This window comes from Amblyomma maculatum, chromosome 11 (assembly GCF_055883805.1).
Source record: "Amblyomma maculatum isolate TAMU_Amacu chromosome 11, ASM5588380v1, whole genome shotgun sequence".
Taxonomy (NCBI): Eukaryota; Metazoa; Arthropoda; class Arachnida; order Ixodida; family Ixodidae; genus Amblyomma; species Amblyomma maculatum.
This window is the reverse complement of record NC_139354.1, coordinates 45,178,304-45,190,050: the sequence shown is the minus strand read 5'-3', so window position 1 is coordinate 45,190,050 and position 11,747 is coordinate 45,178,304.

Sequence of the window (11,747 nt, the reverse complement as noted above, 5' to 3'; positions counted from 1 at the left end):
TATGAAAATGTCGACAAGGCGGACAAGCAGTAAAAATGTACGTGGATAGTGTAGGTAAAATATTAGCCTGTTCTGCACCCGTGCTTTCTTCAGCATGTTGGGGAATTTTCTTTTGCAGGCCCTCTTAATGCGTTCGAAGCTTGGAAAAAGCTATGTGGCAGAAGTGCATATTGCGACCCGCCTTGCGAGACACTTGTTGCCAAATACCGTCGTGTGTTGTCTCCTTACCTCTGTCCTGTCGTTTGTGCGGTTTTATATTTACGATGCCCCATCATTTCAACTGGCCTACAACCACGCTCTTTTAACGTACAATGTCTCAGTGCTCCCCATGAACGACATGTGGGAGGGCAGTCCTCACTTTTTACTGGCCGAATTGCTCTCAGATATTTTCGCGGGCGACCACCTCCATCTGCCTGGGGAATGATGACAAGAGCAAGATGCCATCGGAGACGAAAGCCTCCAGGACGCCCAAATGGCGATCCAGGCGCATAGATGGGGTACGTGCAAATTAATTCGCGGTTTAATTACTAGCTTTCATCGGGAAAGGCGGCTCGACTCCCACTTTCTTCTCGGCAAATGCGTTTTCCAGCCGCCACTGGCCAACAATTACGTTTCGTGTTTTGGTTTTTGCTCGCGTGCACTGGGTACATTTAGGGTGTACCCGAGAGATACAATTACTACCTTTCAATTAATTTAAAATTAATTTTAAATTACTTTTAATTAATTTTAAAACAGTGTCAATGTCGTGACGCTGGGGCTACGTCGACCCGGCCTTCACTTGGTAGCGTGCAGAGACTCGGGGTTGAAGAAGGACTGAATCTTCGAAGTTGGTAAAATATATACAAGCAGGTTTACTGGCACTTTGAGAAAACGTATTTACAAGAATATTTACATGAAAAAGAAGGGTACATCAGCAAAATGACAAGCGTTAAGAGTTCATAGCGAGAAGCGACTGGATGAGCCGTTTACCCAGGGCCCAGAGCGACATTTCGTGCTCTGCAGCGTCCTTAAAACCCCCTATGTCCAGCCCCTCTCTGAAGATGCTGACCAACCAAATCCAGGGCACGCCCCTCAGGTATCGGCATCCAATCGAACACATCACTGCACTGATGGTCTGAAGCACTGACTGGTCCGGCATTCATTCGTTGGGCGTGATCACTTGTTGGCGGGAAAAGCTTGGGAACGGCGAGGAGAGGAGGTACATTTCTATTCTTCAGCAAAGAAACCACAGGCTGGTTCTGACAAGGGGTTTTACTTCTCAGAAACCCGAGTGCACGTGGCGCCGCATCCGCTCCCAGCATTGTCCGTTTTCGACAATTGCAAATCTTTCCTGCATTCCTGGGAAATCACTTAATGGCTGTATGCGTCATGCTCCTTTCTTGTCCTGCACGTCAGCGGACATGTCACTCTGTCGTCTCCTTTGAAAAGTAGACATTCCTCACTGGACGATAGCCCTTCTCGACTGGAAGGGTGAACAAAAGAAAGCACTTCCTGCTATTTCCCGCAGGGGGACGTTTCTTTGTGTTTTTCCAGACGTTCTCTTGACAGGGTCAATTTGGCATTTGCAGGTTGTCCACAAAGCAAAACAGGCTTACAAAACAGGATTCCTGGAAACAGGCTCACTTAGAGCCATTGGACCATCACCACATATTCACAATACTTTTCCATGCCCACAGGCGAACAATAGAGCGCGCAAATGCGGATGCACGGTCGTAACAGCCTCCTCCCCCGCCAGAAGAGACTCGCTGTTGCTTGTCGCGTTGTCTTGATTGTTGTAGGCCAAATTGCTCGAGCTGTCTGAAACTCAACCACATGTCCAAACAAGCACTCCGCTCCCGTCTGAAGAGACCAGGTTAAAAGAAAACTGCCATTGTTGTTCGAGAAAAGCCCACTCTCAAGACGTTCAGGACCCACGTATGCCTCGAAAACCAAACGTGCTGCTTTACATAGTCACATATATTCAAGCGCACGAAAAAAAAAAAAAAAAAAAAAAAAAAAAAAAAAACTGATTATCAATTTGGATACATGGTGAGGAACATCTCGGACCGCTTAGAAAGAGCGGCTAAGCGCGTCCGCATTCCCATTTAACTTCCCCTTTTTGTATCTTATTTCAAAATTGTACTGCTGTAAAATCAAGCTCCACCTAAGAAGGCGACTGTTCTTCGATGTCGCAGTTTGCAGCCAAGCCAGGGGACAATGGTCCGTCTCTACGGTGAATTTGGCCCCTCCAAGATAGCACTTCAATTTTTGAATGGCCCATACAATGCAAGCGCACTCTTTCTCTGACGCGCAATAAGCCCTCTCTCTAGAACTCAGTTTTCTGCTCAAGTAGAGCACGGGGTGCTCATTACCGTCGTCATCTCTCTGGCAGAGAACAGCACCTAGCCCTCGATCACTGGCATCACACTGGACCGTGAATTCTCGGTCATAGTCTGGAGCTCGCAATACCGGACGGCTAATCAGCACAGCCTTCAGGTTTACGAAGGAGGCTTCCTTTTGTTCGTCCCAGACTACATTTGTCGGTTCTGTCTTGCGGAGAGCGTCGGTCAGAGGGCTAGCCAAAGCTGAATAGTTAGGGATGTAGTGATTGTAGTACCCAGTCAGACCTAGGAATGCTCGAATTTCCGTCTTCGTGCTCGGCCGCGGATAGTCTGCTACCGCAGAAATCTTAATCTCGCTGGGTTTCCTGAAACCCTGACCTACATGGTGACCCAAGTAGTCCACGGTCGCCCTTGCCAGGCAACATTTCTCGGCCTTTACGGTTAGTCCAGCTTGACGCAAAAGGCTCAGTACAGCTCTTAGATGTACCATATGGTCCGCCCATGAGTCGGAAAAAACCGCAATGTCGTCTAAATAAGGCACCGCGAATGTTTCACACCCCTTTAAAACCCTATCCATGAGTCGGGAAAAACAAAATGGAGCATTTTTGAGCCCGAAACTCATCATTGTTGGCTGGTAGCTGCCCGTCGGAGTGACGAAAGCCGCGTATCTGCTGGCGCGTTCAGTGAGCGGTACTTGCCAGTATCCTCGAGTAAGGTCCAGCGTAGTCACATATGCCGCTCTACTGACCTGTTCTACTCTCTCCTCAATATTCGGAATAGGATACACTTGATCCCTGGTGAGAGAATTTAGCTTTCGGTAGTCTACCACAGGCCTAGGGTCTTTACCTGGAGCTTCTACTAAGATCATAGGCGAAGCATAATCGCTTTCCGAGGGTTTTATTACTCCCAATTCCAGCATGCGAGTTACTTCCCTATCCAGAATTTCTCTTTGCCTTGGAGAGAATCGGTAGCACCTTGATCGCACTGGCACGTCTGAAGTCAGCTCGATATCGTGCTCAGTCAAATCAGTTCTGCCTGGCCTGTCCACGAAGCAGGCCTCAAACTCTGTTATTATCTCGCCCAGATCGGACAGCTGGGATTTCTTTAGTTCTCCTCTCTGCTCCGTCTTTTTGAGAAGCTCCTGAGCGTTGCTTCCCTTTCCGCTGAGGCAAATCAAGTTGTCCCCCATCTCCTCGGGAAGGTTTAACGTTAGATTTACCACGGCTTCCCTCTGCACATAAGGCTTCATAAGATTGCAATGATAAATGCGCACTTCTTTACGCCTACCGGGAATTTTCACTGCGTAGTTAGTGTCAGAAAGCTCTGCAACGACTTTAGCAGGTCCTTCCCACTGTACTTCGAGCTTATTCTTGGGATCATTGGCTTGCTCCATAGCTAAGTCCTCTCGGGTTCCACTTAAAAGTCTCGTGAGATTACTAGACACTGGCGGCAAGAGGTTACTCTCAAGAACGTCCTCATTCCGCGTCTCATCAAGCTCACTTTCAAGTTGACATATCTGAGATGCCTCGCTCTCAAACTTTTCTGACCCGCTATTTTCCGCATTTACCACTGTTTTAACTGCCGTTTCCTCCGCTGTGGATTTTTCTGGAATGAGCAGTGTAGCTAGTTCTCGCGCCTTTGAACGTGTTAAGGCTTGCACAACTCTGTCTCCGAAAAGGATGCCTCTCTTTCGCAGTAGCATGTCCGATTTGTTGGAGAACAAATACGGATAGCACTTAGGAAGCTTTCCTGAAACGGCAGCCTCGGTTGTTAATTCGCCGAAAGGGCCCTCGATGACCACGTTCGCGATCGGCAAGCACACACTCTGTTCCTCAACTACCTGGCGGATCCATGCACACTGTCCTGTATAGTCGGAAGGCGACACATACACCGGATGGACAACATCCATCGTTGCGGCCGAATCGCGCAGTACCTTGCAAGGCTTCCCGTTGACTACTAGGTCATGCAGGTAGGGTTCTAAAAGCTGCATATTTTCATCGCAGTCCCTGACATACGAGAAAGCAATCTTTTCTTTCCGGCAGTTGACGGCAATGTGACCCTGCTCATTACACCTAAAGCATGTGAGCGGCTTCCTAGCCTCAAGCTTGTTCTTTGTGTTCTGCGCGTTGGTCACTTCCCCACTTTTCTCACTGCCGTCCTTTCTAGGGACTCTGCCTGAAGAAACCTTCATTTCTTCGTTTCCAACTCTAGCAAAGTGCCTTTCCTGACGGTTTTTCACACTGAACTTGGGATTGCGGGGCCTATCCACTGCTGGGTTGCTGAATTGTCGGCGCGAAGCATACTCCTCAATAAGTTCGGCAGCTTCAGTTGCCGACTTAATTTCGCCTCGGTCCTGTAACCAATTTCTTTCTTTTTCTGGGAGGCAGTTATAAAACTGCTCCAAAAGAATTCGCTCGACTACAGCGTCCCTATCACTGTAGGAATCTGTGCTCTTTAGCCACTCGCCCAAATTTACTCTTAAATTGTACAGGAATTCAGGGTAACTCTCGTCCCTGGACTTAGTAGCTTTCCGAAAACGTTGTCTGAACGCCTCGGCGCTAAGCCTATACTTTCTCAGAAGGCAAGCTTTGACCTTCTCGTAGTTGTCCGCGTCCTCCTTGCTTAGCCGCGCGACAACCTCCGCTGCCTCGCAGGGCAGAACCGTCAATAATCTCTGAGACCAAGTGTCTCGCTGGAAGGACAGTTTTTCGCAGGTTCGCTCAAAGTTAGCCAGATACAGACCGATATCCCCTGATATCACATATGGCTGCATGTACTTTGACATCTTGAAATCTGCCTCCTTGTTGAGAAGAGGTACCGCTAGCTGGGGACAATTGCCCGACCTCTTGCTCAACTCTAGTTCTAATTTCCGGAGCTCAATTTCTTGGTCCAGCTTTTTTGCTTCTCTTTCACGCTTCTTTTCCTCTTTTTCCCACTCACGTTCGCGCTCCCTTTCCTCTTTTTCCCTCTCAAGTTCACGCTCACGCCTCTTTTCCTCTTTTTCCCGCTCTTTCTGCTGTCTGAGCTGCTCCTTTTTTTGACCGATGAGGTTCCATGCTTCACTGAGCTCCTCATCATCGGTTCCCAGATCAGTGATTGCCTTTATAATCAAGGGTTTTCGTGCCAAACCACTTGTATCAATTCCCAATTCCTCACACAATTGCAACAGTTCCGGTTTCTGCAGCTTTTGTAGGTCCATGATCGCTCCGAGTGTCGGCTACTTCCAAAACAACAGTGCAAACTACCAAACCTAAAGGCGTTTCAACACTTTTTACCAGTTCTAAAATCTAACCCTGTTCTAGAACCTGGTCCACATCAGAAGAAAAGCCAAGCACTCACCCACACATGCGATCGATGTTCCGAGCTGCTGTCTTGTTGGCCGATTGTTGCGCCTGCTTGTTGCTTGAGATGCCACCTCCGATCACAAGATGTGGCTTGTAGATTCTGATCCACCTCGAATCACCAGATGTTGTAGCTTGTAGATCCAGATCCCACCTCCAGTCATCAGATGTTGTGGCTTGTAGATTCAGATCCCAACGCTGGTCACCAGTTGTCGTGCTTGTAGATTCAGATCCCACCGCTGGACACCAGTTGTCGTGACGCTGGGGCTATGTTGACCCGGCCTTCACTTGGTAGCGTGCAGAGACTCGGGGTTGAAGAAGGACTGAATCTTCGAAGTTGGTAAAATATATACAAGCAGGTTTACTGGCACTTTGAGAAAACGTATTTACAAGAATATTTACATGAAAAAGAAGGGTACATCAGCAAAATGACAAGCGTTAAGAGTTCATAGCGAGAAGCGACTGGATGAGCCGTTTACCCAGGGCCCAGAGCGACATTTCGTGCTCTGCAGCGTCCTTAAAACCCCCTATGTCCAGCCCCTCTCTGAAGATGCTGACCAACCAAATCCAGGGCACGCCCCTCAGGTATCGGCATCCAATCGAACACATCACTGCACTGATGGTCTGAAGCACTGACTGGTCCGGCATTCATTCGTTGGGCGTGATCACTTGTTGGCGGGAAAAGCTTGGGAACGGCGAGGAGAGGAGGTACATTTCTATTCTTCAGCAAAGAAACCACAGGCTGGTTCTGACAAGGGGTTTTACTTCTCAGAAACCCGAGTGCACGTGGCGCCGCATCCGCTCCCAGCATTGTCCGTTTTCGACAATTGCAAATCTTTCCTGCATTCCTGGGAAATCACTTAATGGCTGTATGCGTCATGCTCCTTTCTTGTCCTGCACGTCAGCGGACATGTCACTCTGTCGTCTCCTTTGAAAAGTAGACATTCCTCACTGGACGATAGCCCTTCTCGACTGGAAGGGTGAACAAAAGAAAGCACTTCCTGCTATTTCCCGCAGGGGGACGTTTCTTTGTGTTTTTCCAGACGTTCTCTTGACAGGGTCAATTTGGCATTTGCAGGTTGTCCACAAAGCAAAACAGGCTTACAAAACAGGATTCCTGGAAACAGGCTCACTTAGAGCCATTGGACCATCACCACATATTCACAATACTTTTCCATGCCCACAGGCGAACAATAGAGCGCGCAAATGCGGATGCACGGTCGTAACAGTCAACAGTCACGGAGCGCCGTAATCAGACAGACTTAATTAGTAATTAGAGTGAATCTAACAGAATCTAACCTTCTGCAGATTGGTAATTCATTGTAACTCGCGAAGAACAGGGCGGGAAGAACGATGGACGCGCTTTTTCCGTCTCGTCTTTGTCCTTAATAATCCCCGTGTAATGCTTTCCGAGTTACAGTGCGTCTAGCGCTCACTAAGCTTCTCTTCACTGTTGATTGCCCGAGAAAGTGGCGTCGTTTATCTAATTACTGTCACTTCTGCCACGTCCTAAGCCCACACACAACTCAATTCCAGCGCAATAGGAGCGATCTGTCCGATAGGGCTGGCAGAAGCGATGAGGCGCAAAGATAAACTTTTCCCTCCGCACTGCTTTCCTCTCCTTCCTTCGCTTTTCTGCCCCGCCGTCAGGTGTGGGGACCTTGCCCTCCCGCTGCGCCCTCCTGCGGAGGTAGATCGAACTTGGAAGATGGGTCTTAAACAAGAAAATAAAAACACGATAGAACGACCCAAACTGGACCAAGGTAAGAAAAGCAGCGTTCCACTTCGTAGACTATAGGCGCCAATGGGCCAATAGATGTTATCGCTTTGTGCGCCGCAGTGAGGAAGTTTATTGCAGCCCGCTTGTAATAAAGTAGAATCAGAATCGCATTTTATTTCCCCGTAAATAATAGAGAAGGAGCTGAATAAGCATCTGGATTCTTAGCTGTTATGGCTAATGATGGATCCATTACAAACATTATAAAATTTTAAAACAACCTTTTTCTGAAGCAATGCTGTAAACAAAAAAAAAAAGTATTAAGTGTTGGGCTTTACATTTCTCGCTTAAATAGCAGCTTCTTAATGAGGAGAGAGGATTTAATGGGTGCTTTAAGCGATGCGAAATGTTGCAAATTTATCCCCGATGTATAAGATAATATGCACCGCCCGTGTAAGTGTGTGAGCCAAGTATAAGTTAAGATTATGTTGTTATGACACTCTAGTGCCACGTTTGGGAGCGATTAATATGTATGAGGGGTGCGGAGTGTTCGGAGGCTGGTACGTGCGATAAAGTGAAAGAACTCAAAGCGATTTGTTTGGGGAAAAGTAACAAGGTAGTCAATGGCACACGGCAAAAGAAAAATTGGAATACTTTAAACCAGAATGATCATGGTGTGAAACGGATCGGCGGTTAAAAAGGTGTGGCCACGTATTAGAACAACTGTCACAAAAAAACTAGACGTTCAGTTATCAGGTTTTCTTCTCGGGTACAGGGGTACGACAGCGAGCTTTTAAAAAGCCTTATTCAATTTTGCATAGCAATTCTCAAAGGTCAGTGGCGCAATCTAAGAACTTTCTTTTGCTGAAAAAGGCTTTTTTTTTTTTTAACTCGTGCGCTACGCTGTGTCCACTTCTGTCGAGAGCAATGATTTCACCCAAGCGAGGCACACATTCACAATATGTGGAATGAAGCGGGAGATTAGATCATGTACTCCTCTCAAGTGAGCGTTCCTGTTCCTTCAGGCGATCGATCAAACACCTTCCCTTGATGTCGAAGAGTTACACTTTTCGGACATGTTGAATTGATAGTTGTGTCCTCGGTTGTTCAAAATTTTATAGCTGACTCATTCTGTGCACACATGGCTGAAGGAAAAAAAAAAAAAAAGCTTCACTATGTACAAGTCGCGAGTTGTTACATATGAAATGAAATTCAAAATTTCTGCTTTGCTTCAAAATATTTTTGATGATGAGACTCAGAGAAACTCCCAGCCGCTGTCTTTCCATAAAGCGATATTTAGGTTTGCGAAGGTAGGTTTTTGCATTCAGGGAAAGTACACGGACGATTATAAAAAATGCGGTATGGCTAGTTGATATATATATATATATATTTTTTTTTTTATGCAGAGTATACAGTAACATGTTCGAAAGTGCACGTGTAGGAAACTTGAAAAAGGCGTTCATTTCTGTTTCTCATTGACACATTATAAGCTGCGTCCACGTCAGCGGCTTCAATGTCCCATCCACTTTTCCCAGGGACTCGTTCGGGCGCGGCTACATAGTTTTAATTTTTGTTTGACGTTACAGAGAATTGCGCATTGATTTAGCTATGTAAGTCCTTTGTAAATGTTTACAATCAATAGTGCCAACTCCTCATTCGCTAGTTTTAAGCCTGCATACTCTTTGTTTATTGCTTATCGAGTTCGTCCCCATGTTCTACAAAAGGTTTCAAATCAATCATTCTTTGAAACTACCGCTTTGCTTCAATTCGAGATCAGTGCTCTAATTATTCACCTACTTTAGCAAGTCCTTAATTGTGAAAAGTGGCTTGTCACCGATTGTAAAGTAATAAGCGATCGAGTCGTCGGATAGGAAATGCATTAACCAGGAGGAAAAGGAAACGGCGTTACACACCTCCATGCAAAGAAGTGCAGAAGCCGTTTAGGGCTTGTTCTGTGGGCTAATGAGGAAAAGTGAGGAAAGCTACCGGGTGAACTTTAGTTTTCGGCAAACTTTGACATTTTTTGCGACAAATTTGGAGTGGAACGCGAAATAACTTTTCACGCATTCGATTCAAACTTGCCTCACTTACGAATGAAGTTTATAGAATTATTGACTCAGAGATTACTGTTGGACAGTAGATAGCAGTAGGTCAGTGACCTCATAAATTCGGAAACAAAAATTACCTGATGCCACTCCAATTTACATGCGAAAATAGCCTGCGCCTTGTAGTTGACAGTGTGTTTATGGCAGGCGAAGCAATGCTTTTCGCGGAGCTTTCTTCCTTTCTTTTTCTTTCTTTTTTTTTCTGTTATTCCATACCAGTTCCTTTGGCTCTAGCGTGTTACTAAGGGCAGTATGAGCATCGCGGAAAAAGCTGCAGGTAGCATATAGGTCGAAGTTTGAATGTGGGTGTTGTTTTCGGGTTGGGGCCAAATTAGCCTGATTTGTGAAATGTCAGCTCTAGTCATTTCACGATGACGCTTTTGACGAAATTGTAGCAAACATAGTATCCAATCTTAATTTATAAATGCGCCATTCATTATCCTAGAGGGCTATTTCGCTGCTTTCAGTTGACGCTATAGGATGACAACGTGGATCTAATTTTTTGAAAACAAATATATAACTAAAAATATCTGTCTTCCTTATTCGTTGTTTTTTTTTTTTTATTTTTGTATCTATCAATTAGTCACTCTCGGCTAATACTGCACTATATTAATGGAGGGCGTCGTATACGTTGCAGCATCAAACCTGACGTATTCGTGATCTGAGCCAGAAAATACCAAGGCCCTACAATAACCTCACCAAGTTTTTGAGCAACTAACTTTTTGGCAATATTTTAGCTCCACCTGCTGTTATACCAACTAAATAAGCAGCAATATCAGTAACTGAGCTGGACTTCACTGTAGAAGTCATCAAAGCTATAGCCATCAGCCGTTACGTTACAGGGTGGGGCAGACCGCTGGTGGAGCCCAGAAAAGAAATGAACCGTAACCAGTTATGAATTACACTATTTGCTCATGGATAATAGAGATATGCAAGCCTCAGTGTAGACCATCGTCACGAGGTACTTGACGCGACCGTTTCGACCGCGGTACCGGGCGTGAAGGTTCTTCGACCAACTGTGAATAGACCCCGCTTCCACCTCAGCGGTCACCGAGCGCTTTTCCTTCTACTGGGCCGCACGACCGCGGGCGCACAGAGCGGAGCGGCTTTCCTCTGTGGCTTCGCTCAGCTCGCGAGGACGATATTTTTATCGCCTCCGAGGTGCGCGAAGGAAGGCGCCCCAGCGGGGGTCAGCGCGCGGCCGCACGCGCTTCGCTCATCCATCACCGAAACCGAGACCTCTCCGACCGATGGGGAAAGGGGGACGAGAACATACAGAACAAACAAAAATAAGAAAATAAGGAACACAGAAAAAGTGAAAGAACGATGGAAAGAATGATAAAAAATGTAAAGAAGCGGGCGAGATTACGTGAGCACCAACACCTCTCCTGCTGAACAAAACAGCAGCGATATGCACACACACAGATTGAGGCTGGACCGCTTCCCTTAGAGCTTATGCGCGGACTGTGGTATCGCTTTTGAACTGTATGTTTACTTTTTTTACTTTATTTTGCACTCAATTTTCTCCCCGTCTCACTATATGTACCCGTATCGACTTTGACTGGGCGCTGACTTTAGCGAGCTCGTGCATGTAATATATATGTGAGCTAGCTTCATCGTTTATTTTTTGTTTTGTTTTTTTATAAATTGTTCTTGTTCGTTTTTCCCCCTCAACGCGTTGCTCGAGTTCGTTTTGACGGTTTCCATGCTTCTCTCGCGTCGGTAGTGGCATATGGTGGGTAGAAGCGTGGAAAATTTCTTCTTTTTCGTCGTTGTTGTATCCTGTCTCCCGCCGGTAATGGCCAAGTCGCGTGGTTCGCCAAAGCGACAGTTCCTATATCGATGGAGAGATGACAAATTGTTGGCTCCTTCTTGATAGCAGCTCTCAAATTATGAATATTTTCTTTTCCACATCTCGCCCAGACCACCCAGCGAGGCACTGACTCATTCGTAGTGTAGAACGTGCGACTGTTTGGCAGTGAACAGAGCCGTGATAAAATAACGATTCTTTTCACAGTTCTCTCGTTTTATTCTTTCTTTCCTTTCCTGTCCCACTAGAGCAATGCCACGCCCCTGTATATATCGCCGAAGCGTACTGTTCGGCGTTGACTTGCAGGATGGCAAGAGTTTTCATATTACCATAGTCGCTGGTCTTTGGCGTTAAACAGTTCTTTGGGTTAAACAGTTTCGCATCCCAAAGCTACTCCGACTATTAGGGACGCCGTAGTGGTGGCCCCTCCAGAAATTTCGACTGCCTAGAGTT